This window comes from Ixodes scapularis, unplaced genomic scaffold (genome assembly GCF_016920785.2).
Source record: "Ixodes scapularis isolate PalLabHiFi unplaced genomic scaffold, ASM1692078v2 PGA_scaffold8__174_contigs__length_109621045, whole genome shotgun sequence".
NCBI classification, from domain to species: domain Eukaryota; kingdom Metazoa; phylum Arthropoda; class Arachnida; order Ixodida; family Ixodidae; genus Ixodes; species Ixodes scapularis.
The window spans coordinates 968,574-993,997 of record NW_024609883.1 but is presented as its reverse complement, the minus strand read 5'-3'; the positions used below and the strand labels follow the sequence as shown (position 1 = coordinate 993,997).

At 46.1% G+C, this 25,424-nt stretch overlaps 1 pseudogene; it reads right to left on the bottom strand.

Moving 5' to 3' along the window:
* Nucleotides 1-2,212: 2,212 nt before the first annotated feature.
* Nucleotides 2,213-2,717, bottom strand: LOC115328298 (annotated as a pseudogene).
* Nucleotides 2,718-25,424: the final 22,707 nt, after the last annotated feature.

Genomic DNA, 25,424 nt, shown 5'->3' with positions numbered 1-25,424 from the left:
AGGCTGCTCCACCTGGTGGGCCCCTGAGTACTCATGAAAATGCGCCCGGAATTCGAGGGTGCGGGTCCTGCTAAAATGTGCTCGACCTTCGCGCGGCGCGTCTGGGACTTCCGCGTTTCGCCGGTGGCGCGCTGTGAGCGCCATCACTCAGGGTGTTTTCGTGTCGCCGCACTGTCGCCCCATGTCGCCCGTTCGACACTGGGCTCTTTGCGATAGGTCCTGCCCAGACAGGGTGGTGAATTTATTCCGCTCCGGAATGGATACGCCTGGCATATCGGTGGTTACCGAAGAGAGCGTCAACAAGCAATTCCTCGCTTTTTAAGAATCGACTGATAACCTCGCACGAAAACATGCGCATTGCTCATAAAAACCGAGGCATCGGCGTCAGTCTGTTGAAGTATTTTTTTTTTATAAAGAGTATGGTTATGCGAACAAACGAATTTTATTTCGAGTTTATGACGTTTCACTATTTCTCAGAAACCGCGCGTGGCACGATGTTCCGGTGACACGTCATCAAGCACTACGGGTCTTCCTTGCACGAAATGTTTCACCTTTCATTTCGCCCTTGCGATACACAAAGCGATAATGAGTGGCAGCTCTGAAGAGATATCGCTGGGAAATCAATACACAAAGCGAGTGACAGTGCTTTTTGTATCGGATGTGACGGCGCTTACAGCGCACCACCGGCGAAACGCGGAACTCCTAGACGCGCCGCGCGAGGGTCGAGCTCACCTTCGTAGGACCCGCACCCTCGCACCCCGGTGCATTTTCATTAGTTCTCAGGGGCCCTCTAGGTGGAGCAGCCTGTATCAACGGCCACGCATTCCGGCGTTCGGGTTTCATTCCGTGCCGATTGTACTTGGCCATGCATTTAGCGGAGCAGACAATATCTTTAACGCTAGCCAGCGCTATTTCTTGCGCCGGGCCCCATGTCCACACCGTGTTTTTCTGGAGTAACTCCCGTAGCGGAGCTGTTTTTGCTGACAGGTGGGGTAGAAAGCGACTTAAGAGATTGGCCATTCCGAGAAATCTTCTGACTTCAGATACATTGGTCGGAGACTTTAAATCTTTGATGGCTCTAACTTTATTTGCGTCGGGTTTTATGCCTTCTCCGCTTATGCTGTAGCCCGAAAACGTGACTTCTCTGACGTTGAACACAGACTTCTCTTTGTTCAGCGTAACATTGGACTCCACGAGCCTGTCCAAAACTTTCCTTAGTTTTTCATCGTGTTCCGCCTGATCCTTTCCGTACACCAAAATGTCGTCCATTAGATTGGCCACACTAGGAAGGCCTTCTGAAATTTCCGACATCTGTTTTTGAAAATATTCTGGAGCTGACGGTATTCCAAAGGCAAGCCTTGTGAAACAGTGTCTTCCAAATGGCGTGATAAACGTTGTCAGTTCTTGGATTGCTTCCGATAGCTTAATCTGGTGAAAACCCTAGTTTGCATTCAGCTTTGAAAAAAGCTGATGCGTCGCCAAGCAGGCCGATCTTTTGTTCGACTGTTCGCAGAACATACCGTTCCCGACGGACAATTTTAGTTAATTGCGTCATATCCACGCAAATACAAACCGCGCCTGACGGTTTTAGGACTGGCACGATTCCTGCGCACCAGTCTGTAAGTCCTTCCACCTTACGTATTACGCCTAGCTCTTCCATTTTGGCTATTTCGCTTTTTACAGCTTTCATCATAGGAATGGGAACCCTTCGTGCTGCATTAACAGCGAAAGGTGCGGCGTGCGGGGTGAACTGGATGGTGTATTCCCCTTGAAGCGTACCTAAGCTGTTAAACAGCTGCGGGTACAAAATGTCATAGCGCTTGTTTTTGCCGATGCTATCTAGAAATCTAATGACCCCCAAGGACATAATTGCCGGTAGGCTTAGCAACACTTCACGCAAAGGGCTCATGACATACACTGTTTGACAAGGTACCTTATCTTTCCATTGTGTTTCCGTCGTATCTTTTGCCAAGACCGTCAATCTTTTCTCTTTTACACCCACCGAAATTTCTTCGACTCGATCCAGCTTAAGCGGGATGCCTGGAAACGTACATGGGACAACAGACTCTTCGGCACCCGAGTCTACTTTCGCAAAGACGGGAACACCGTTAACGGTTATCTGCACATACCGTGCTTTCGCGGCCGATGTATCTGCGGGTTGTTTACACAGGTATACAGGTTTTTCTTTAAGGGCAACCCCTCGTACCTTTTGCGGTTTACCCCGCTCGGGTTCTGCAAACCTTGCTGAAATGGCCTCGGTTGCTGCAGCTGAAGCACTTGGCCGCTCTCGCTGGACAGGCTGACCGTGGGTGCTGGTTCCCTCCACAGGACGAACAGGACCCCTCCTGATTAGACGCCAGTTTTTCGCTTCCTTGACGCCACGGTGTTCCACTGTAGCGTCTTACTGCATCGACGTTCACGTCCTCGGATGTTACAGGCGATTCCTTTGGACGCAGTTCTCGTTGCTGCTGTCGTACCGTCTTTTTCAACCTTGCTTTCGTCAACGCAGAAGCAAGCGCAAGCTACGAGTCCGTCTGAAGCGTTTCCGGCAGCTTTCCGTCCCGCATGCCGACGGCCAGTCGATCACGCAGCATTCATCGTTTGAAATCCCCAAAATCACAGCGATCTGCTAGGGTGTGAAGAGCTGTCACGTACTGGTCGAAGGTCTAGTCTGGATTCTGCACACGCCGATGAAAGCAGGCACTCTCGTAGACGACGTTTCTTTCTTTCATGAAGTGCTCATTAAACGTCTTTTTGACATTCTCGTTGTATTTCGAGTCTTCCTCGCTCAGGCAGAAAGTTACAAACTTTTGCCGTCAATGCCTTCCTAGGGTATAGAGGAGGGTTCTGACCTGAGCCTCGCTGCTTCTTTCGTTGAGACCGCTTGCGAACCGCTAGTCTTCGAACTCTTGAATCCACACTGGCCATTCTGACGCTTTGTCAAAGTCTAGTTTAGGTGGTGGTTGCAGTCCCAGTCCCCCTTGTGCTGGCACCGGTGTCCCCATGGCTTGCTCTTCGAGCATATTCCTAGTCAGACGGACCCCACTCCTAACAGCATGTCGCGTTTCGGCAGAAGCCACGAAGGCGCGACCAACACAAAGTTCTGTACAGAGCCAAAAGGCCCTCGTTTATGCTTTTCAATCCTTTTATATCTGCCTGCCCAGGCAGCATGACGCAGCGATACGCTGGCGCGTAGCCAGCGATATAAGATATCGCTTCAAGGATGCTATGGTGGCTTTACAAAGTTAAGAAAAGAGGACACTATGGTTAGGATGGGGCTTGTGAGTGGGGTTGAGGTGATAACGTCGTAGGGTTTTTGTTATGAATTATATATACATATAAAATGGTGCTATAGCTGTATTTGTGAGATTATTTCAGCAAACAAAAGATATATAAATATTTTTAAGGATCTTTAGATGCCATTGTGGCTCCGCATCCATTTCCGGCCTCCATCGAGTACGGAAGTGTAATGACAAGCTCCGTCGGAGCACCAACAATAGCCATGATCGACGAAGGTATCCTTGTTTCTGCTGTATCGACTGAACACAAGACAATTGTGCCTACACTGAAGGGTGGGTACATTGTGACAAATTCCGTTTTCTTTTTACACTGCGATGTACGAAAGCGCCATCATCCTATTCAAGCTTTCAGGCAAGAGCTCGAACAACTGCAGGTCCGTACAGAATTGGCGTCAGCGGCCGTAAACCAATGGAATCACGTTTGGATGCTGCGGTTCCACTCACTGGCCACGAAATTTCGTGTGTTGGCATCCAGCAAACTACAAGTGAAAGGGGCATTGACTCGTGTTTGACCCTGCCAACGGGGATGTCAAGTTCAAGCAACACAGGGATCGTACAACTTCCAAAACTCCCAGGTGCCTAGGGAGCTCGAGCGCTTTGGCATATTTTAGACATTTGCGGAAATCACTTTCGTAAAAAAGGCTTCGCAGCAGCCGAGACAAACACGGGGAGTGTTCAAATTTCACTCAAGGATGGCACCACCGTTGTCGATATCTCGCTCGAGGTTCGCATAGAAGGATGCGAGGTCGTGGTCCTGGTGCCATATAGGGCCCCTTTGTTTATTTATTTATTTAATTTCATACTCTCGTGGCCCGGAGGCCCTACAGAAAGGAGCGGATGGAATGAATAAAATTGTTGGCAAACTTCTTGAAATAGGTGGCGCAATGGAAGGACGAGATGGAGGCAGGTGGTCCAATCGTTAGATGTTCTTGGAGTAAAATAGTCAAAATAGATATTCGTGTGACATGTAGATGTGCCAACCTTACACTGGTGATCGTTCCGAGGTGACACATATGATAAACGAAAAAGCATCAATAGGGAGTGGCGCGTCACGAAATGCACGGAATGCAATCGATATGGGCAGGAAGGTGCAGACTGTTTCCGGTGCAATGCACCTATTGTTCAATGCCCGAAAAACTACGTAGCCAGCTACCAACAGATGTACATTATAAAAACAATGACAGAAGGGGCCGAAACACTGCTCCCAACAGCCAATAAACCAAGTGGTGACACCCTCCTAGCGCAACTGAACAACAAAGTGGTGAGGCTGAACCTAATTATCCATAAAAAAAGCACGACTGGAGAGGGACAGTGAGGCACAACATGTCAAGCTCTCACCTCTTACAGCGGAAGAGATGGGTGAAGCGGCGGCGAACAATGCTTTAGACTAGCAGGCTCTAAGCCGTGAGCCCAGTGAGATCTTATACAATCTTGTGCGCAACAAAGACGAGAACAAAAGCAGAAAAGAGGACACAACAAGGCGCAACTCTGAACTGAATTTTATTGAAAACGTGTTCCGGTATATATAGTCTCAACCATCGTTACAATGACAACAAAAAGACAAAAGTAAAGAAAAAACACCATGACAGAGCATAGCTGGGAAACAACACTATCTCGTTCTCAGAGAAAACAATTCCCTCTCCGATAATGCAATCGACGGCATAGTAACACACGTGTCTCCTAAATAATCAATGTGCTCGGCTTCTATGATTTCGCGTGTTACCGCTGACTGGCATTTCCCAATTTTTACGCATTCATCCAACAGTGGGGTATAACCACATGTCCTGCAATGCAAGTCAAGAAAGCCACCGTTCTTTTTTTGCACGTTGTTAATTGTGCTCACGAAGCCGATCATTTAGGCAGCGCCCCGTCTGCCCGACGTAGTGCCTGCCACAGGACAACGGAATGCGATAAACCACGCCATCTGTACAGTCGACAAATTTCGTTCTGTGCTTCTTTTCACATCCGTGTTGGGCACGCACGCCAGGCTTTGATAGTTTGCACCGGTCCATGAGCTTATTGGGCGCAGAAAACACTACCTTTACATTTGATCGCATTGCTACTTTCTTTAAAATCTGCCGGAACACGTTTTCCATAAAATTCCGTTGAAAGTTCCGCCTTCTTGTGTCCTCTTCTCTGCTTTTGTCCTCGTCTTTGTTGCGCACAACATTGTATAAGATGTCAAACCAACTCGCCCAAACAACCACTCTCCCAGTGGGATGAAAGGCGTGGACACTGAAACCACACAAACCGGGAAACAAATGGACCAAGTACCGCACCAGGCCTCGCTTGGTACAATAGGTGGGACAGGTTGCTGTGGCACATCGTGGGATCGAAGAAAAGCCGCGTCATAGCCAAAATTTCGAATCCCTGTTGATGACCGTAAATTCAAACGCTCACTGTTTGTGGCAATCATGGGACGATGTCTATCTAGCTGATGATGGTTTAGCAGAGTGGGGTCTTTTATTGTGCGTGTGATTGGAAGAAAAAAAAAACTTAACGGAAACCACGTTTAAACTTATCGAACCTATCTGATGCGCTACTTCAATCTGAGAGTTTTGAATAGAAAAATACAATATTAACTACCAAGTCTACTAAATGGCACAAAGAAGGATAGACAATTTAGCCGTTCAGGAAGAGTAAATGATTTTTGAAAAAAGCCATCAGTGATGTTCTGAATAATGTTTCATAGCCATTCCGTACCTTGTTTTTTTGCGTTTTGTTTTTATTGTTCGATTTATATAGATGCGGAATTATGCCACTCCTCTCTGTAATGCCTTCGGGCGCTGAGAGTATAATAAATAAAATGAAATGAAATGAAATTATAAAACCATCCCGCAGGCTTGAATACCTCCTTCGAGCAGATAAAAAGTATACGTCACCCATGCCGTTGGCATGTCAGTGGGATTTTCGCTTGTTTCTTGCAAAAATATTGATCGCTTTCATCTGAATATTATCGCGGATGACAAATGGTGTCTTAATATTTGTGATTTTACAATACAAAATTATTTGTAGAGGGTACCCTGTGTTTACCCACCAAACCGGGTTAATGAACGACAAGCCTTTTTTTGTACTCATACATTCTGTAGGATTCTGGAAAACAGGGTTTGCTTAATTTTGCATGAACTAGATTTTCGCGAATGTTTTGCGGTCTTCTTAAGCTACTTTTGGCGCGTCAGTCCTTGCTCAACCAGGTGCCAAAATTCTTTTTAATTCTGCTAGACTTCTTACTAACTTTCCAGGATCGTACTTAATTCTTTTTTTTTTATTTCAGTCTGTTCAGACAATACATTTTGTCGTCAGTACCAAAGCAAAAGACCAGAAGGTCTGACGAGGCCTTGGTACCGCTACATAAATGAAATATTAAAAAGACAATGACACTCGTCGAAAGCAGAGCACACTAAAACAAGAAGCGCTCTTAAATAAGATGCAATGAATAATAAAATATACATATCAATGACATTTCGATAGTACACATTTTTTGATACTATAAAACTACACTATTATACCATAACACAAAAAAGCCTACAAAAGAAAAAAACAACGGCAAGAACAACTCCTTTATAAACGCACTGTGTTTTAATTAATGCCAAAAAAGAAACAAAAAATGTGCATACTTATTTATAAAAAAAACTTTACAAATTTAATTACTTTTCTCTGTAGGTTATTCTCTAAAAAAGACTTAAAAGGAAAAAAATAACGTCCTTTTTTTTGGTAGACTTATTAAAAAAAGAGTTCGCTGTGCCTAGCGTTATGTCAGGACAGACCGCTGAAACGCGTTACGCTAACCCACCACCACCTCTCTTTCTCGCCCGTGAAGGCTGAAAAGCAATAACATTTCTTCTAGAAGCTGTTCTTGTGGATGTCGTATTGGCGTCTGCGCCGAATTATTATTAGTTGCACAAATGCCTTTTAGTAAGAGATAGAGCCCATGAATTTCGAAACGGTGTTTTCCCGTTGACAGACTCCAGAGTAGGAGATTGGACACTTGGAACCTTAATAAGAGGTGAGGTGGTCACCGGTCGAATGATTATCTTCAATGTGCAGGCTATATAAGGCTCTGGAGCAGTTAACGGAATTGTGATTCTGGTGTTGACTGCTTCAGGGTGTTTTGTGTTTGCGTTCTTTTCTAATGTGTATTTGTGGTATGTGTATGCACCACGGGACACTCTTTCTTAACAAAATCCTAAATATATATATTATAAAGCAAAAAATTCGAGTGTCTTTTTTTTAACGTTGATCTGCGGTTCTGACAAAAAGAGTTCAACAAAATTTATGTAAGGAGGAATTTAAAAAAAGAAAATATAAGCGGCCAATTTTAACTACGAGTCAAGTAAGTTGTCAAAATAAACTCTAAAAACCTCAAAAATGTTTTTGTTTAATTCAATACGATTCCAGAACATTATTTTCAGAAATTAAAAAAAAATACGACTTCGGATTTTTGTAAGGGAAGAAAGATTGCTTTCATTTTTGTAAGAGTGTTGCAGCAACTGCTGATGTTTTCTTCAAATTGATATGTTGTTATATGTAAGTGTAAGGTTTACAACACTTGTCGATCTATTTTTTGTAGCCTCCTTGGAGAGTACGGCTTTTCGGTATGTTTCGCGGGCCTTTTTATTGCATAATTAACTAAATCGGCACCATAGTCACGATTTTTAAACGCCTCTTTTAGTTTGTCTGCATTCTTATCTAAATCGTTATCGTTCAAGCAGATTCGGTGGCATCAAAGGGCTTGACTGTGGAGATCGTTGTCACCCCCAGACGCCCTTGGTTTGCACCGAGCTTCCCCGCAGGGGTCGCCGCGTCTTGGTTTTAGCAGGCAATCTTTCGTGTTTTTATTACGCTTCTTTTAATGCGACGCGAGTTTATGTAAGACGGAATTTTCCAGTGCTTTCCCACCTTTGGTATTCAAAACTAAATGTTTTTTTTTTCCCCAGATCGTCGTGCATACTGAATTTGTGCGTGCCGTAATGGCCCATCGTTGTGCGGAGACGGTCGGCCTAGGCGCTGCACCGTATTCTCGTGACTGTCGCGGAGCGCCAGCTGTCGACAGCACATGGAACTAGCCAATGCCGTTGTCCGGCGATTACCGGGTCTCGGCGGCGCCGGTATCGTCAGTCGTCAAGACATTCAAAATAACACAGCTCGTGAATTTTTTTTGTTTTTTTTGTTCCGGTACGTTTTAGCAACTTAGATGCACAACACTGGATCATTTATAGCGCGTATCTCTAACGGAATAGCTCGCTACCGAACCGAGAGTGGTCGCGCATCCACCTCTAAAAATACGGTAAACCCAGGAGAACCGTAAGTATTTCTTTCCCGCTGTCATGGGAGCCGGAAGTGGCGCGGGCACCCTGTATAAAAACTCTGTGATACGCATAATTATACTTTGTGACGTGCCAGGGGTTGCATTTTTTATCCTGCCTTTTAGAAAGGCAAACGGAAAGTCATAATAAACGCCTTAGGCTAAGAAAATGAAATTCCATTTTATCCAATAAAAAAATATAGGTATAGAAAAGGATTGCAATGTGCCAGACTGTATTTGCTTAGCAAGGTAAGGTGCCTCGAATAAATATTAGCACGCAATAATATTGTCAGTTAAGTAAAAATAAACATCTGGGGGAAAACTCAGGTAGGAACAATCTGATTGGCACTGGGCTGTAGAGATCCTCTTCGTATATTGGTTTTCCTGCCCAGCATACAAAATACATCCCCACTAAAAAAGACCAGAATACTAAATCGGGACTTCAGTCTGGAACCTAAAATCAGTAAGCATGATACTAGCGTGAAAATGAAGTTAACTATGAGCGACTTCACGAAGCAAATTTCAAAAGATATATCGGGTTTTTCTAAAGCCATAACTTTATGGGCGACACTTGACAGAGAGTTTGCCTTCGTCGCTTATTGTGCCGCGTGAGCGAAAAAAGAAATCTTTCTTCTCTTCATTTCTTTTAACGCCTTAGACTGTAGTGCAGAAAAAGGAAAATCTTGTGGTCGAAGGACTCAGAAAGGAATGTCTCAACTGCCACCAGCTCGCCTCCACACTTACAATCTGTTCACTTTCCTCTCTCCGCACTTTCCGCGAGGAAAGTCAAGTCGGGACTCCGTCCGGCGTGCCGCGCGAAGCGAGGCAGGCGAAGAGGGCAGCCCCTGGCGCCGCACCCAGAACTGCACAACGAAGGCATCGTGTCGTCTGCTTGAAAGACTTCTTTACAAACATTATTCGCCTTCCTGGAAATTCCGCTGTAGCAGTGGCCAGTTGCAACGCGTACTTTTGGATGGTGTTAGAAACTTCCACCACGTTTACCAACTTCGCGTATGACTGGTGGCAGATGCGCGTCGCGAACCACGACGGCTATGCGGATTAACCACGTCGCACCTCCGCTATCAGATACGTGAAGACACCATTCCTCGCTCATTGAGTGAGCGTGCTACAAGTATCGTTTTTGTTTCTTCGCACGCTGTGGGCGAAAAATTCCATTTTTGTTTTTGTGTTCGTACTTACACAAGCATAAGATACGATACTTTGATGCGCCTGACGATCTATACCTCGAAAGTGACGGTCTCAAAACTCGGCATAATTTGTAGCTCTCAATTTGCAGAGCAGTCCCTCATCGTTCTGCTTCCGTTAAGATATTTCCTATCCGTCGGCAGTCATTCCAGTCGTCGTTCTTGGCGATTCCATGTGTTCGAGTCTGCCAAGTTTAAAACCAAACAGATAACATTGTGAGCATATTCGGCTCTGGCGCGGCTGTCATCAAGGTTTGTGGCGGGAACCGGCCACAGAACAGGCGACACAATTCTCTGTCATTAACACGATTCTGTTGTCTCTATTAGTCGATGAGCGGATTGAAAAATACTGCGTCATTTAATACTGAGATGGAGGACGCGCTTAAGAGTGTTTCTCAACGCAAGGCAATTATTTCTTCTCCCGCTGCAAGAAGTTACAAAGCGACAGTAGCTTCCAGGCGAACCTTTGCTTGGTGCCCAGGCGCGATATTCTGTTCCGTTAAGATATTTCTTAGGCGATGATAAACGAATTAATGAATGCCTATGGCTGAATCCCTGAAATTTGCGTGACGTAAGCAGCTCTTCGCAGCCGAGTCTGCAGACCTTCCCTAAAGGAATGGCCAACTTAAGAATAAGCGAATATTTACGCTTTCTCGAAATTTTGCCACCAGCCAGATAACCTGCGCTTGGCCACTTCCACGTTCCCAGAGTGTATCTTCCCTCGCCGTTATTAAACCCCCTGCTTTTGCTAAGTCTGTTTCGCCTTCCGTAACTAAGTGCAGGTTGAAACTCCATACCAATGGAGCTTCGACTATTCAGACGACGCCGGCGTACTCCGGGAAGAAAATCGGTGCGCGGACACTTTTGGAATTCAGACTCGGCTGAATGCGAGCCGCTCACGGGGCAGTGTGCGGCATTGAGGTTATGTAGGAAAAGCACGGACGACGTGATACAGCAATCGCTTTCGCCCGCTTTGTTGACGGGGTTCCTGTGACCCCGCCGGGGAGCTTTACTTAACGTGCCCATTATCTCACTTAGGTTCGAGGCCGAACGCCATCGAGAAAGTGCCGAGAACGTGGCCTCTAGAGCTCGAGGAACGCGGCAAAAGCGGGACACCCGCGAAGCTTCTGAACATGGGAGCGTTTTCTCGTGTGTGCTATCGCCTTCTTACCTTCGCCTCGGCGTGACTCTGGCGTGTACGCAGAGTCACGCCAGATATAAAAGACCCAATGTTAGCGCGTGGGCGAGGCGGGGAGGAAGTGGCCGAGTGGGCTAACGCGTCTCAGCTCGGAGCGTGGAGCGAAAGCTAGCGCTGGGAACCTCCTGGGTTCGATTTTCCACCGCCCTCGCCAGTTTCGATCTGGATGAGTTTCGTACCGGCACGCGTTCGTGTGATCACTACTGCGTGATGCACGTTAAAAACCCCAGGTTAGCGGTTCTACCGCACTAGCTAAATTTCTCATCTACAGCTAAGAGACCGATTACCCGTTCAGGCGCATCTCCCATCAAGGCTGTATAAACATACAAAGCAAACCATTTTTTTTTTTTTTTTTTTGCGTGTGCGAGACGGTGGCGGGGGCGGTTCCATTCTGCCTTGAGGGGAGCACACTCACTCACTCGGAGCCCAATCGAGCACGAACATACTCAAGTTGTTAGTTTCGGATTAGCGGAAAAGCGCGCTTCATCGACGCCACGAGTACATATGTGGTCACGTAGGCTCGAAGTAAGCACAGTCATCTCCGCTTTTTTAACGATTGTTTCGGGAGGAAAATGTCAGAACAGACATTGCCACATGCATATATCTTAAAGTTATACCTGATTCCTACGCTCTAAGAAAAAAAGGGTCTATAGTTCTTTGTTAAGGGAGGAACGACGTTGTCACCCATGTTCCTTTAGAACGGGCAAAGTCTTTGTCCATTTTTTTTTTCATTATTATTTTCTATCTCAGGGTTTTCAGGATGTTGATTCATGATACAATGTAACATTGTTTTTTCTGCGCCCTGCAAACTGGCTAAGATTTGTCCGATGATGACTAGAAAAAAGAAAGTTCTGTGCTCCAAGAAGCATGCAAGCCAATATACTGACTGTGTTACTAACGTCGTTTATGAAATACCGCTTAGTTGCGGGAAAGTTTATATAGGACAAACAGGACGCTGTTTCAATGAGAGGGCAAGAGAGCACAAACTATCTGTACGCAAATATTCGGGGGTCATCTGTCGGAGCATTGCAAGCGTTGTTGTTGCGAGACGATTTTGGAGTCAACAATGTTCTTGAAAAAAAGCGAAAGAAAAAACAGAGCGGGAGATTATAGAGGCTTTCTTTATTAAAAAGAAGAATGACAAGTGCATCAGTGCGCCATCTGTTAGCCTACTAGATAAAGAAGTGACATATCTCGACTGGGTGTTTGTAAGGTGTTTTATTGGCTGTTGGCGTTGTTTGAAATGAAAACGGTGGATGGGTTGCCTATAAAAGCGATGAACGGTCTTGCAATAAAATCAGTTGAGAGTAGCGCCTTGTCCCTATGGTTTGTGTTATTTTCTATTGTCCCTGTCTGTTTGCGCTTTTAAACCTTATACCTACCATGGACCAACTAGCCCAAACCAAAGTTTTAATGACCAGCTCGCCTGCACTCTATAACTGCTTGGAAATGTTGCTCCTAAGAGCAGGGGAGCAAAGTTTCTTCCTCATCTGCAGCTCTTAAGGTAGCCCCGGATTGAGTGAATCGAGCTCAAAAAGGCTTAACGAGGACGCTACGAATCTATTGTCCGTCTCTACACAGAACGCTGCCGCGATTCAACCGGAAGTCATGGCTTTCTAACGGGCAAATATCTGGGGCAACTGGCGGCCCCCCAGTGCCGGCAGCCGAAGCGTGCCTGCAAGCAGCTATCGCGAGAAAAGCAACCAGCCACTTTGCAGCCACCTAAACAAGCTCTCGGGTCCAGAAAAACAGGAAATAAAAGCGTAACACGAGCTTTTCATGAAATGCACTCATATGCCGAAACACTCCGGAAGAAGAGGGAACGAGGGCGCACGGCGGCTTGGGAACGCCCAGCTCTGGTTGGAATGATTCGTGGGGAGAGCTAAGGCTGCCTTTGTCTGCACTTGTGGAAGGCGTTGGAACGCGAGAGCGAGACACCGTCGTGTCGCGTTCTGTCGCGTCCCAGAAGTGCAGTCGAAACAGAGGCCGCTTATGCCTCCACTGCACTGGTCGAACAGGCGCCTGGCATTAAGAAGGGGCAAAACAGAAATATATCAAAATACAAAATACTTTGACAATCATAAATACGAGTACGCGATGTTGAAAGAGGTATTTAAATACCAAGTGCAAAGGCAATCGAAGGTATTTCTTCATTTCCAATTACTTTTGCAAATACATTGAATTCCCATTGTTTTCCCGAGCACGTCCCCAGCCTGACTTGCCAAGTTCAAATATGTTTTCCCCCCTTGTTTGCACCTAAGAATTGCTATTGTCAGGCGCACAATGTAAATTCGCACATATGTCGAGGGAAGTGACGTACATGGGCAAAATAAGCACCGTTAGCAGCGGCCCGGATAAAAACAATAATTAACCAAACCTAAAAAAATAAAAATACAATGATTCCCCGGCGGTTTGTCTTTTTCACTTTTGCCGCACTGTAATTACTGATGCGTATTTAAAGCAAATTATAATACAGCGCATAGCAAAATATGAAACATATCGAATTCAGCAAACTAACGGAAAGGAGAGTCGTTATATACTTTGCAGTTATCCGGTTGCGAATGGGGCTCAAAATCTAACCTATAATGCAACTATATACATTTAAAAGATAAAACCTAAATCTTTTAAAATAATACAGCAGCACGAATGAAAGGACGGGGAGCGTGAGCTACCCGTTGGGCTTCTTACGTATGCAGAGCTTTGCCTTATCTTTTGTTTCGAACGAAATTAAAGAGTTAAATTGAACTGAATGTACGAAATTCGAGTGACAATATGTTCGAGCTGGTTCATGCCATAAATGGAACAGCGCGCAAAACAACGATGACGGGAGGGAAGAGTTACAAGCCGTTACATAGAAGGAGTGCTATTTTATTTCGTTGACTTTTGTTTTTCACTGCTCGCCCTGTGTTCTTCTTCTCTCCCATTTTCGTTGTTTTGCGCGCTGTTTCATTTGTTGTTTACAGATGCACAGTGCTCCTCGAACGTAACGCCGCCACGGCATTTCCCGTTTTTGACAGTCCCTACGGCGGCCGATTGAACTCTCTGAAAAGTGTTGAATTCCCGATTTCTATCCCATCCTGAGAGAGTATCCCGAAAGTTTTGGTGACATATTTAACAGTAAGCAGCCGACGTGAGCTCAATGTGTGGGAACCCAGTGGCGGCGCCAAGTTTCGGGGCATTTTAGATTTTGCGTACTACAACATATGATAGCATAAGCTCTCGAACGGATCACTCTCAGCGAGTGCATAAACATAGAGGACATACAAGCGTCAATTCGATCTCACGCCCGACTCATCTGTTTCTTTATTGGACATAATGTACAGCATAAAAATGCAATGTTAATATCCACACAAGCCTCCCGAGCAGCACGTTGGCTAACTAAAAGTCATTCATCTTTTTAAGCGACTCACACAAGTGAACCCAATACGGCGCAGTGTCGGGAGGCCTGCAGTAAACGAGCCGGATCTATCGCATCAATAAAATGAATATGTGCCGGTTTAATGTACAGGTCTGCGTAACGCAGTTCCATTCAGCTTGTCTATGAGCTAAAGGCCAAGAACCATAGATAAATCAAAGGAGACCATGTTCGCCTCCTCGGCTGAAAGCAGGGTCCATATCACAAGAGCGAATGACATTTTAGCGAACGGCGACATTTGAGCGAATGCTCGTTTTAGCGAATAACGGGGGCGCGCGTTAACCCATCCGTCGCGCTGCGCTTTACGCCGCTTCGCGGCGACAGTCTGCGGCAACTCATTACAAAAATATGAACTCACTTGGCCCACCCGAAAACGCCGCTTCGCGGCGTCCGACTATTCGCTAAAGTGTCGTTCGATGAAACGTGGGCGTTCGCTAAAACGTCATTCGATCAAGTGAGTGCCTCCCCTGAAAGCAAAGGTTTCGTGATTATGTCCAAGTTTTTCTTTCACCGTGTTCTGTAGTTAACCACAAAAAAGACCGCGTCCCAAAAATAATTTAAAATGTGCTCGATTGTGTGTGGCGTTTTACACAGGAGACAATCGTCGAGGGAAAAATATTATATTTTCCTACAACCATTGTTTGGAGAGGTACACAATATCACTTTGTGATTAAAAGACAAATAACAACAAAAAGTGGGAAAAACCATTTTTTTTTTTTTTTTGACGCGATACAGCACATTTTTTTCCGGAAAAGACTGTTCGCGACGCCGGTGCAAGGGAAAATAATTTCAACTAAATCCCGTGACACCTTCTTTCGGTTTTCACGCTGCCCAGGTATTTCATAAAAAAATCGTGCTTGTAAAAATAAAGCAGCATTCTTCGCTTCTTTCAAAAACCAAACCAGACTAAGAGGTTCACTGCAATCACTGGTAGCTAAGAAGGCGTGTAGGGTGTTCGCCAGACATATTTGAATAACAGTGCGCAGAAATGGCTGGTTCTGATCGCGAAGAATGCCTAACAAGGAAATGTTGGAGTCCCAGTCCACCGGACTCCACGCGTCGGAAGACGTTCTCTCTTTGCATCCTCTCCCCCAGCTGAGTTTCCAGATAAAAGTAACAAAAACTATATGAAACGTTTAAATGCTTATACCTTGACACGCCGGAGCCTGCAGGATGTACACATTGCTTCGCAGCGAGGAAGATGTTGCACAGCGTGGCATGGGTGAAAATAGAGAAATAACGTATAGCCCACGTAGTTGCCTCTAAATGTTAATTTCCCCAAAACTTCGATTCAATACGGTGTTCTCTTCTTGTAACGTTGTAACGGCACCCCGAGATAAGTGTTCCGAGTGCCTCTCCAGCGGATGCTTCCAAAAGACAGGTCTCCTTTTGCATCCATCGGCTGGACAAGCACCCCGAATCCTCGACGTGCCGTCACAACATTACGGGAATAGCGCACCACATTGGACCAAATGTTTTGAGAAATTTAGATCAAAAGCAAATACGTAGGCTAATAGTGATTTAAACGTTTCCACCCGAGCCACGGTGTGAAACCCCCCAATCACTAACTTCGAAGTCTGCGCTTCCGCCTTTTATACTTGTCTTATGAAAGGGCTTCTTGATGAGCACCTTAGCAATACCGTATTTACTCGCAGAATAAACGCACTTTTTTCCCGAAAAATCGATGCAAAGTTGGGGGGGGGGGGGGGGCGTTCATTACGCGAAGTAAAATTTTTGCGTCCGTATTTACTCGCATAATGAACGAACATTTTATCGTGAAAAATCGAAGTAACTTCTTCTCTCTTTGGGCGCGGCGCCTGATCCGGTAACCAAACTAAGCTGTGCAAAGAAAAAAAATCTCTTTTTTGCTTTTAGTTCCCTGGGTTCTTTTTTTTTTTTGCCGCCTTTCGCAAGTTGTTTTGTTTGCTTAGGCGCTGCTTAGGCGAGGGCTCTCCGCTTATCTTTCGTATCTCCTTGCGCGCGGCGCGCGACGCACGACCCCCGTAGCCAAACTGCGCTGTGCAAAAAAAAAAAAAAAGAAGAAAAAGCTCCTTTTTTTTCTTTTGTTTTTTTCTGAGTTCCGTGGGTTGTTTTTGTTGTTGTTTTTTCTTTTGCCGCTTTTCGCGAGCTGTTACGTTTGCTTAGAGGGCGCGCGGCGCGCGACCCTCCGTAACCAAAGTTGGCTATGCAAAAAAATAAAAAAATAAAAAAAGAGCTCCTCTTTGTTTTTGTTTTCTCTTTGTTCCGTGTTTTTTTTTTTGCCGCCTTTCGCAAGCTGTTTCGTTCGCTTAGAGCGCTTCTCTTTGTTACCTCCTTGCGCGCGGCAGCGTGCGAACCCAAAAGTCCAGACTGCGCTGTGCAAAAAGAAAAAAAAAGCTCCTCTCCATGTTTTTTTTCTTGCTTCCGTTGGATCTTTTCGAATTTTTTAACGCCTTTTGTAAGGCGTTTTGTTCGCCCACGCCGCCCATGCATTCGCGACCTCGCTGCACCAGGATAGAAAAGTGCGTTCATTTCGCGCGCGTGGGGGGAGGGGGTAAAAATTTTGACGTCCGAGTTGGGGGGGGGGGGGGGGGGCGTTTATTACGCGAGTGAAAAAAAGTCGAAATTTTGAGAGCCGACTTGGGGGGTGCTGTTATTACGAGAGTGCGTTCATTGTGCGAGTAAATACGGTAACTAATAATCCCAGTATGCAGATTTTTGCAGTAAAGTCATTCATTCCAAGGCAATTTGAACGGCCAGGGGGATGAGTCTTTTAGTAAAGAGTTAACACTTATGCGGTAACTACCAGTGAAAGCCGATAAAACACGCCACTCCAATGCGGTTCTCAGAAGCACCATTGGCTTCCCAACAAAGCACGTCGTGCAATGGCGCGAAGAACACCACATGTTTTGTTTCCCGCAGTCCCCGTACAGCTCCAATGATCGTCATGAATTGACCTCCGTTAATGGGGTATCCACACGAGGGAAAAATCCGCTCCTTTCATCCGCGGAACACGCATCACGTGAGACATACGTCATCCCTTTTTGACGCCTCGCGGCGCCGTTCTCCCGTTCCCCTCCGTGGCGGAGGCGCGGAGGCTTCGTGCAGTAAGTAAGAAAGCTCCGCAGGTGCACGGGGCGGAGCCGGGGACGGAGTTTCCCGGGTTGTTGACGTCAGGACATCCGTCCGCGGAGTTCTCCTTCGTGTGGATACCCCTTAAGAAGCACTCACTCAGCTTGAGACGATGCTTTACGGGCAGAGGAATCCCTTTTCGAACATCATGATTGCAGTAAAAGCCGCAACTAGCGGCATGTGTTGAGTACGGCTAGCTACGCTTTGGTGAGCTTGAAAATTCCTAGCCATCACCCGAGCGCGCAAATTAGAGGACAGTTTCTTCTGCAACCATTTTATATGTAAACAGTAATTTAAAGGATCGCATCGTTGTTAGATTTTGCCTACCAACACCCCTTCCCGACTCCTTAATGCTAAAATTTCAAACTGAAAATATACGTACTTTCTATCAATCTGAAGCTTAATCAGTCCTGCTATGAAAGCTCAATCGCCCCCGGAGACGGAAAAACATGACATCGCAAACGAGTCACATTGGCCACTGTAACATATGAGGTTCAGATCTGCGTTCCAACATATATCTATCCGCATCCGCAGGTCGATTGCTTGCACCGTAATGAGTCAAGCTGTATTAAACTATTTACTGTAAGACAGTGTGTCACCCTGAGGCAGTTTACGTCTTCTCATCTTGTTGATACGGCTCTGATACGCGAAACAAACCCCACATCAGCGACAATTCATGTTCGTTCCCAGAGCAGAACACTGCAAGACAGTCATTTATTTATTTATTTATTTACACATACTGCAACCTCTGTGAAGTCATTGCAGGAGTGGAAAATACAGAAAGAAATTAACATTCAAACAATACACCATGCCCTTGAAGATAACAGAAACGAAAACGATGACGTCATGCCTCACTGAATAGGCAGAACCGCGCTAATAAAATCACCATAGGGAAGATTTCCCCATCAAGATTATTCCAAATTATGTGGAAAAAACAAATATTTAAAGCAGTTACTACGAGACTGAAAAGAAACATTATTTATTGAATGAGATCGTCTGGTGCGTGAGCAAGTAGAGAATGAAATATATTTACATCGCTTTATTCCACAGTCCCCATTGAAAATTCTGTGCAACTGTTTAATTCTATCAACTGTTGGCCTTCTAGACAAAGACCCCAGAGACGAAACAGCCGAGGAGGGCGAGAAACTACGGTCATACTCATTCAAAATAAACCTTATAGCCTCGGCCTGGATAGATTCAATGAGATTAATGTCTTTCTTAAAATAAGGATCCCCAACAACTGATACATACTCCAAGAGGGGCCTAACAAGGGTCTTATAAGCACAGAGTTTAACTTCTTTAGCATAGCATTTAAGAGTACGTTTAAAATAACCTAATTTTTTAAGGGCGCGAGAACAAATAAAATTGACGTGATTGTCCCATTTCAGGTTGGGTGTGAAGAAAACACCTAAATATTTCAACTCCGAAACTTCATTGAAAATGACATCAGCGGTGCCATAGCTAAAAACTAAAGGGGTCCTATTATTCTTAAATCTCATAAACACAGTCTTATCAAAGGTAATATCCATTTGCCATTTCTCGCTCCAATTAAAAAAAACGGATAAAGGGTTTGTTAAGTAACGGTTGATCATTAGGAGACGAAATGTCATTGTACAGAATGCAGTCATCTGCATAAAGACGAATTTTAACGATGGTCACGCGAAAATGCGATGGTCACGCGAAAATGCAAAACCACGTTGATCGTTAGTTGGCAATCGGCATCGAGAAATAGAGAAAAAACGCAGCGGAGACGACACCTAGGCAGCTTGCAGCAAAACCTCCCTGTCTAGAGTGCAGTTTCCGCGGTGTCCGTAACGTCAGGACGTCTTTGTTCAGTGGGGTTACGGCCAAGCGGCCATCTTAGCCGAGTGTTCGTAGCGCTGGTGGCACAGCTCCGAAACTTCGCTGTTTCTAACGGGGTCGTTTTCTCGTTTTAGAGAATTAGCGGTAAAAACGTCAATGCAAACGAGATGATACGCGTGTTTGGACAGGGGGAGAGAGTTACTGGTGGCCTTCGCTGCCACTGATGCTCAGTTAGCTCAACAACGTTTAATAAACAACGCGCGAAAACAATGCCCGAAAAAAAAAAACCGAAAAAAGATAAGGCGGAAGAGCGAAACCTTTTCTCGTCTGCCCGTAGGACAATTAAGTCACGTTTCTCCCTTTTTGATTTTGTACGCTTGGGGGTGCGACAGTAGATTGGAGCAAAACGGACAGTTCATATCTTTAATTAAAAAAAAAAAAAAAAAAACTTTCTTTAGAGAAGGTGAACAAGAGGGACAAAGGATAAACACAAATTTCCAAAAAGAGCTAGGTGACTGGTGCGCAACCCAAACTAAAATCTGCCTGGTCCTGCTATCCAGCCAGGGACCTGTCCATTTCCAGTGGAGCCTCTACCAACTGAGCTAACCAGGAGTTAGACGTCAGTAGAGCAACCCGGTTTTATCAGCTGCCACCAGTCTAACACCAACAAGGGTGAAAGGCCTGCATTTTAGGATTATGGTGATAATGTTCCATTGTTCACTCCACATCCATAGGATCGATCTCCACTGCGCATATGATATGTGTATTCTGCATGTTCCCATCGGTTAATCATGTTCTACTGGTCAAATATTATTTTGCCTTTACAAGTGTATTAGATTCTATTAGGATCGTCCTGTGCCTCAACTGAGCAACCCCATTCTCCTCAGTGACTTTTTCAACCATGCACTACTAACTATGTAACTTGTATTTTTCCTTATAACGACCCTACTAATGTTTCCAATAGACACTGGTAATATTTCAAAATAAATAAATAAACAAATAAATAAATAAATGCAATAATGCAAAGGTGCAAGTGAGCTGGACAAGAATGACGATAATAATTCCTGAACAAGAAGAGCGAGGACAGCAAAGGACAAGCACAAATCTCCAAGCACAAATAGATAAGTGGTGCGCGACCGAAAAAAAATTCGGTCGCGCTCCACTCACTTGGTCGGATAGGGAGAGCTGTGTTTGTCCTTCGACCCCCTTGTTCCTTTTCTCCATTAATTGCTATCGTCATTCTTGTCTAGGTCACTTGCACATTTGCGTTAATTGCATTATCATGCAACCTTTTTCCACCCTTTTACTTAGAGTGCAGTCATACGTAAAAATAATTATTTTCACGTATGACTGCATACATAGCACGCACCACAAATTCTGCGCTCCCTGGTTTAACGAAATTATCGATCTGAGTTTATTTTGGTTCTTTCTATGGATAAAAAAAAAGTATCTGCAAAGCTACCAGCAATGAGGTAAAGAAGCAAAGCGAGGTAGACGGAACAAAAAAAGTAGTTTTTTTTTTCTTAGTGAAGGCCACAACGGCTTTTGCGGAAAGCAGCCCCTAAGACCTGAACTGCTACGACAAGAACCGCGGAAGTAAGCGGCGCAAGGCGCCGTTCCCATCGTTTTCTTTTATTTTTTTTTATTTTTAAACTTGGTTTTATTCGGAAGTAGAGAGAATGCCAAACTTTATTGTCTAAAAGGAAGCGGGAGATTTCGAGTTGCGTAGATTTGGCGGAAGTAGCGTCAGGAAGCCTCGGCGCATTCCGGAAGTCAAGACGTGTGGCTGCCGCTAAAATGAAGTTGCGTAAGATGGTTCGTCAAGCGGCGAGTAGACCGAGCTTCGGGCTCCTCGTGAACCATATGGCCGGCAGCAACGCTAACGGGAGGAAACGGATGGGCATATTGATAGACAATGAGTGACGGCACTATACTGCGTTCTTGTGCAACTCCAAAACATTGCCAGATGGAATGCTTTTTCTTTTTCACGAAGTACAAAGACCACAAATTATTCGCATATATAAGGTGCAATTGATGGGCAGAGACCCTCATAGTTGACGTCGCAAAGAGCGCTGTAGCAGAGAGCACTGCACACTTTGGCCTTGCTACTCTTCTGTCAAAGACATATACCAAAGTTTTATCCTCTACATAAAATATAAATGAAGAAGACGTTCTGATACAGGTAAGAATTCGTATCATCTGTTGCTATCAATACATCGAGCAGTAAAGTAGGTTTAGTGCGATTCCTTGAAAAATATTTTAAGAACCGGAAGATTTAAATCAAGGTCCTGCCGTTGCCAAAAATTAAAATTTACCCGGCATACATTAAAGAAAAAAAAGAAACAGTGATTTTTTTTAGCGTACAAGTCGCTGAGACTTATATCGAGGCTTACCATCACCTACCGAGGCCCGAACATTGTTGTTTAATTTCAGACGCGAGCAAAACGGAAAGCCTTAATTGAAAAAGCTCGTAAGAACCGAATTTGTACCTCTGACCTATGCCCCTCAGGCCGGTCTCCGGTCTGCGTAAATGACCATCCATTCCCGGTAGTCAAGGAACTGCTCGGTTGGATTATCGCTCGAAAGAATAAAAAAAAACACTTAAAATTCACTTGGTCGAGAAACGGCAAAGTCTTCGCCAGGAAAACAGACATCGCGTGTACAGCGTATTACTCACACTGAGAACTTAGATAAGATTGAACAGATGATGACTCAAACATCCTCTTGGACGCACTGAACAAATATGACTGATAACCCGCTACCACCATCTAACGTAAGTGATCTCTATCGACCTAAGAAAAAGGAGACATATATTTTAAATTTGAATACTGCCGCGCGCCAAGTAGGCAGCATTGCGTCCAGCATGGTCGTTACCTTCCGACCATGTACCAGCTGGAAAGGGGTGAATCCAGTGGTCTCCTGAACCGCCGTATTGTAGGCAAACGTGACGTAGGGCAACACCTCGTCCCACGTCTTGTGCTCTACGTCGACGTACATAGAGATCATATCGGCGATTGTCTTGTTGAGTCGCTCGGTCAGCCCGTTGGTCTGCGGGTGGTATGCAGTGGTTCGACGATGGCCGGTGCCACTGAGACGAAGAATCTCTTGCGTCAGCTGGGCCATGAACGAAGATCCGCGATCTGTAATCAGAACTTCGGGAGCGCCGTGCCGGAGGACGATGGACTCGATGAAAAACTTGGCGACTTCCACAGCAGTCCCTGAAGGAAGAGCTTTCGTTTCGGCGTACCGCGTGAGATAATCTGTGGCGACGATGATCCAGCGGTTCCCCGACGTCGAAGGCGGAAAAGGACCAAGTAGATCCATTCCGATCTGCTGGAAGGGTGTAGTTGGAGGAGAAATGGGCTGCAGAAGTCCGGCCGGCCTCGTCGGTTGTTTCTTGCGTCGCTGGCACTCGTGGCATGATCGTGTGTATAGGTGGACGGTCTTGGGGAGCTTCGGCCAGTAATACTTTTCACGAATACGGGCCAGTGTCCGGCTGTAACCAAGGTGTCCGGATGTCGGGTCGTCGTGGCAGGCTTGGAAGATCTCTTCTCGAAGGTCACCAGGGATTACCAGCAACCACGGTGTGTTGTTGTCGCCGAAGTTCTCTTTGTAGAGTACACCTTGTCGGATGGCGAAGGTCGGCAGTACTCGTGAGAAGACACGTGGCACGGTACTCCTGCCCCCTTCCAGGTGCTCGATTAATGCGCGCAGCTCAGGATCGTCCCGTTGACGTCGTGCCATATCGTCGGTGTTCACTGCTCCTAGGAAGCACTCGTCGTCATTGTCGTCGCTGCAGCCGGAAGGGGTTTCGACGGGGGCTTTGGACAGGCAGTCGGCGTCGCTGTGCTTGCGGCCTGACTTATAGACCACTGTCATGTTGAACTCTTGTAGTCGAAGACTCCATCGAGCGAGGCGTCCTGACGGGTCCTTCAGGTTCGCAAGCCAGCAGAGCGAGTGGTGGTCCGTGACTACACGGAACGGGCTCCCGTACAAGTACGGACGAAACTTCGTTATTGCCCAGACGACCGCAAGGCATTCTTTCTCAGTCGTGGAGTAATTTTTCTCCGCCTTGGACAATGTCCGACTTGCGTAGGCGATGACTCGCTCGATGCCTTCTTGCACTTGGACTAGTACTGCGCCCAGTCCCGCGTTACTTGCGTCCGTGTGAATTTCTGTTTCCGCATCCTGGTCGAAATGTCCAAGCACAGGAGGAGTCTGGAGTCGTTGTTTCAGTTCGTCGAATGCCTGCTGTTGCTCCTCGGCCCATTCGAACTTCTCGGCGTCCTTCGTGAGATTCGTAAGTGGTGCGGAAATCCTTGCGTAATCCCGAACGAAGCGTCGATAATAGGCACAAAGTCCAAGGAATCTTCGCACGGCCTTCTTATCTGTCGGCGCTGGAAATGCCGCGACGGCGCGAGTCTTCTCGGGGTCTGGGCGGACGCCTTCGTTACTAACCACGTGGCCAAGGAACTTCAGTTCGTCATAGGCGAACCGGCACTTTGACGGCTTGAGTGTGAGTCCGGCGGTCTGAATGGCTTGAAGAACAGCTCGGAGTCGTCTCAAGTGCTCGTCGAAGTCAGCTGAAAATACTACGACGTCGTCAAGGTAGACGAGACAACTCTGCCACTTCAGCCCTGCCAGTACGGTGTCCATGACACGCTGGAAAGTTGCTGGCGCCGTGCATAGTCCGAAGTGGTGCGCGAAGAAGTCCAGCGGGCAATTCAACCGGAGGCTCCTGCCAGCGTAGCACCACCCGAAGAGCCCGCCCTGACCTACGCCGCAGTGGCCCGACGGCCACCGCCTCCTCCTCCAGCCTATGTTGCGCCGCCCCGACGTCGTTCTCCTGCGCTGCAGCACGACCGCCGCCGCGACGACCAGGTTCAGTACGCCGGCCAAGAGCCCCGCGCACCTCGGAAGACCGACGTGTGGCGAACACCCGACCGACGTCCTTTGTGTTTCCACTGCGGGGAAGCGAACCACACCTACCGCCAATGCCCATACCGGCGACTCGGACTGCGGGGGTTCCACCCAAATGACCCACGCCCCCGTTACGGTGAACGCCCTCGGGAGATCGACGAGTACCTTCGACGACCTCAGTCCCCCGAGCCTGCCTCCCGCCGAGAGTTCCGGTCGCCATCGCCACGACGTCCGGCTTCGCCGATGCACCGACCCCGACGTGAAAGCCAATCACCCCTCGCTCCTCGCCGGGGAAACTAGGCGCGGCAATACACAGTCCGCTGGCAACAAAAACGATGACTTCCGGGCATTTCTTTTTTTTTTTTTTTCTTTTTTGGCTTTCTTTTGACGTTGTGATGCTCTCTGAGACGACGTATCAGCGGGACAATTAAGTTACTAAAATGCCTGGTTACTATACCCGGCACGTGAGTTGCACTGCGAAGAAAGGGCGTGTATATTCTTGTTGATAAAGACTACTTTTTATTTAGACATATTTCGGGATTTCACCAAAATAAAATACGATTTGAAAACTGTCACTTGCGATTGAAATGTGTTTGCTGTACCGCCCGCCCGCAGGATTAGTGTCTACCTTCATGCGTTTCTGGAAGAGTGCTTGTGTTGGGTAAATGGATAACAGCCTCAACCTGAGCTTTGGTGGCGATATCAATATGAACCTGTTAGACCCAACATCACAGTGGGAACTGATAAGACTATTAAAATCAAATTTTTGCATTAAAACCATCACTATACCTACCCGAATTCAGAATCGTTCTGCAGCGCTGCTTGACGTTTTCATTACAATCAAAGATGCTCGAAAACTGCTCTTTGGTGTTACAGGTGCTGGCATCAGTGACCAAGTGTTCATCTTTCTAACAACGTATTAGGATGCAATCACACAATCATGTAAACAAATGCACTCTGTTGAAAATCAAGACATCAATGCATTTCCGCTTACGTTAGAAACAATTTACAACGTCCTCTCTCAAGACAGCTGGCAGATAGTATATGGCAAAGCTCATCCCTCCGAAGCCTAGGACATATTTTTGTCTTCATATAAATCAGCTCATATAAAGTGCTTTCATTGCAAAACAAAGAAATAAAAAGGCGAAATAAGCTTGGATAACAAATA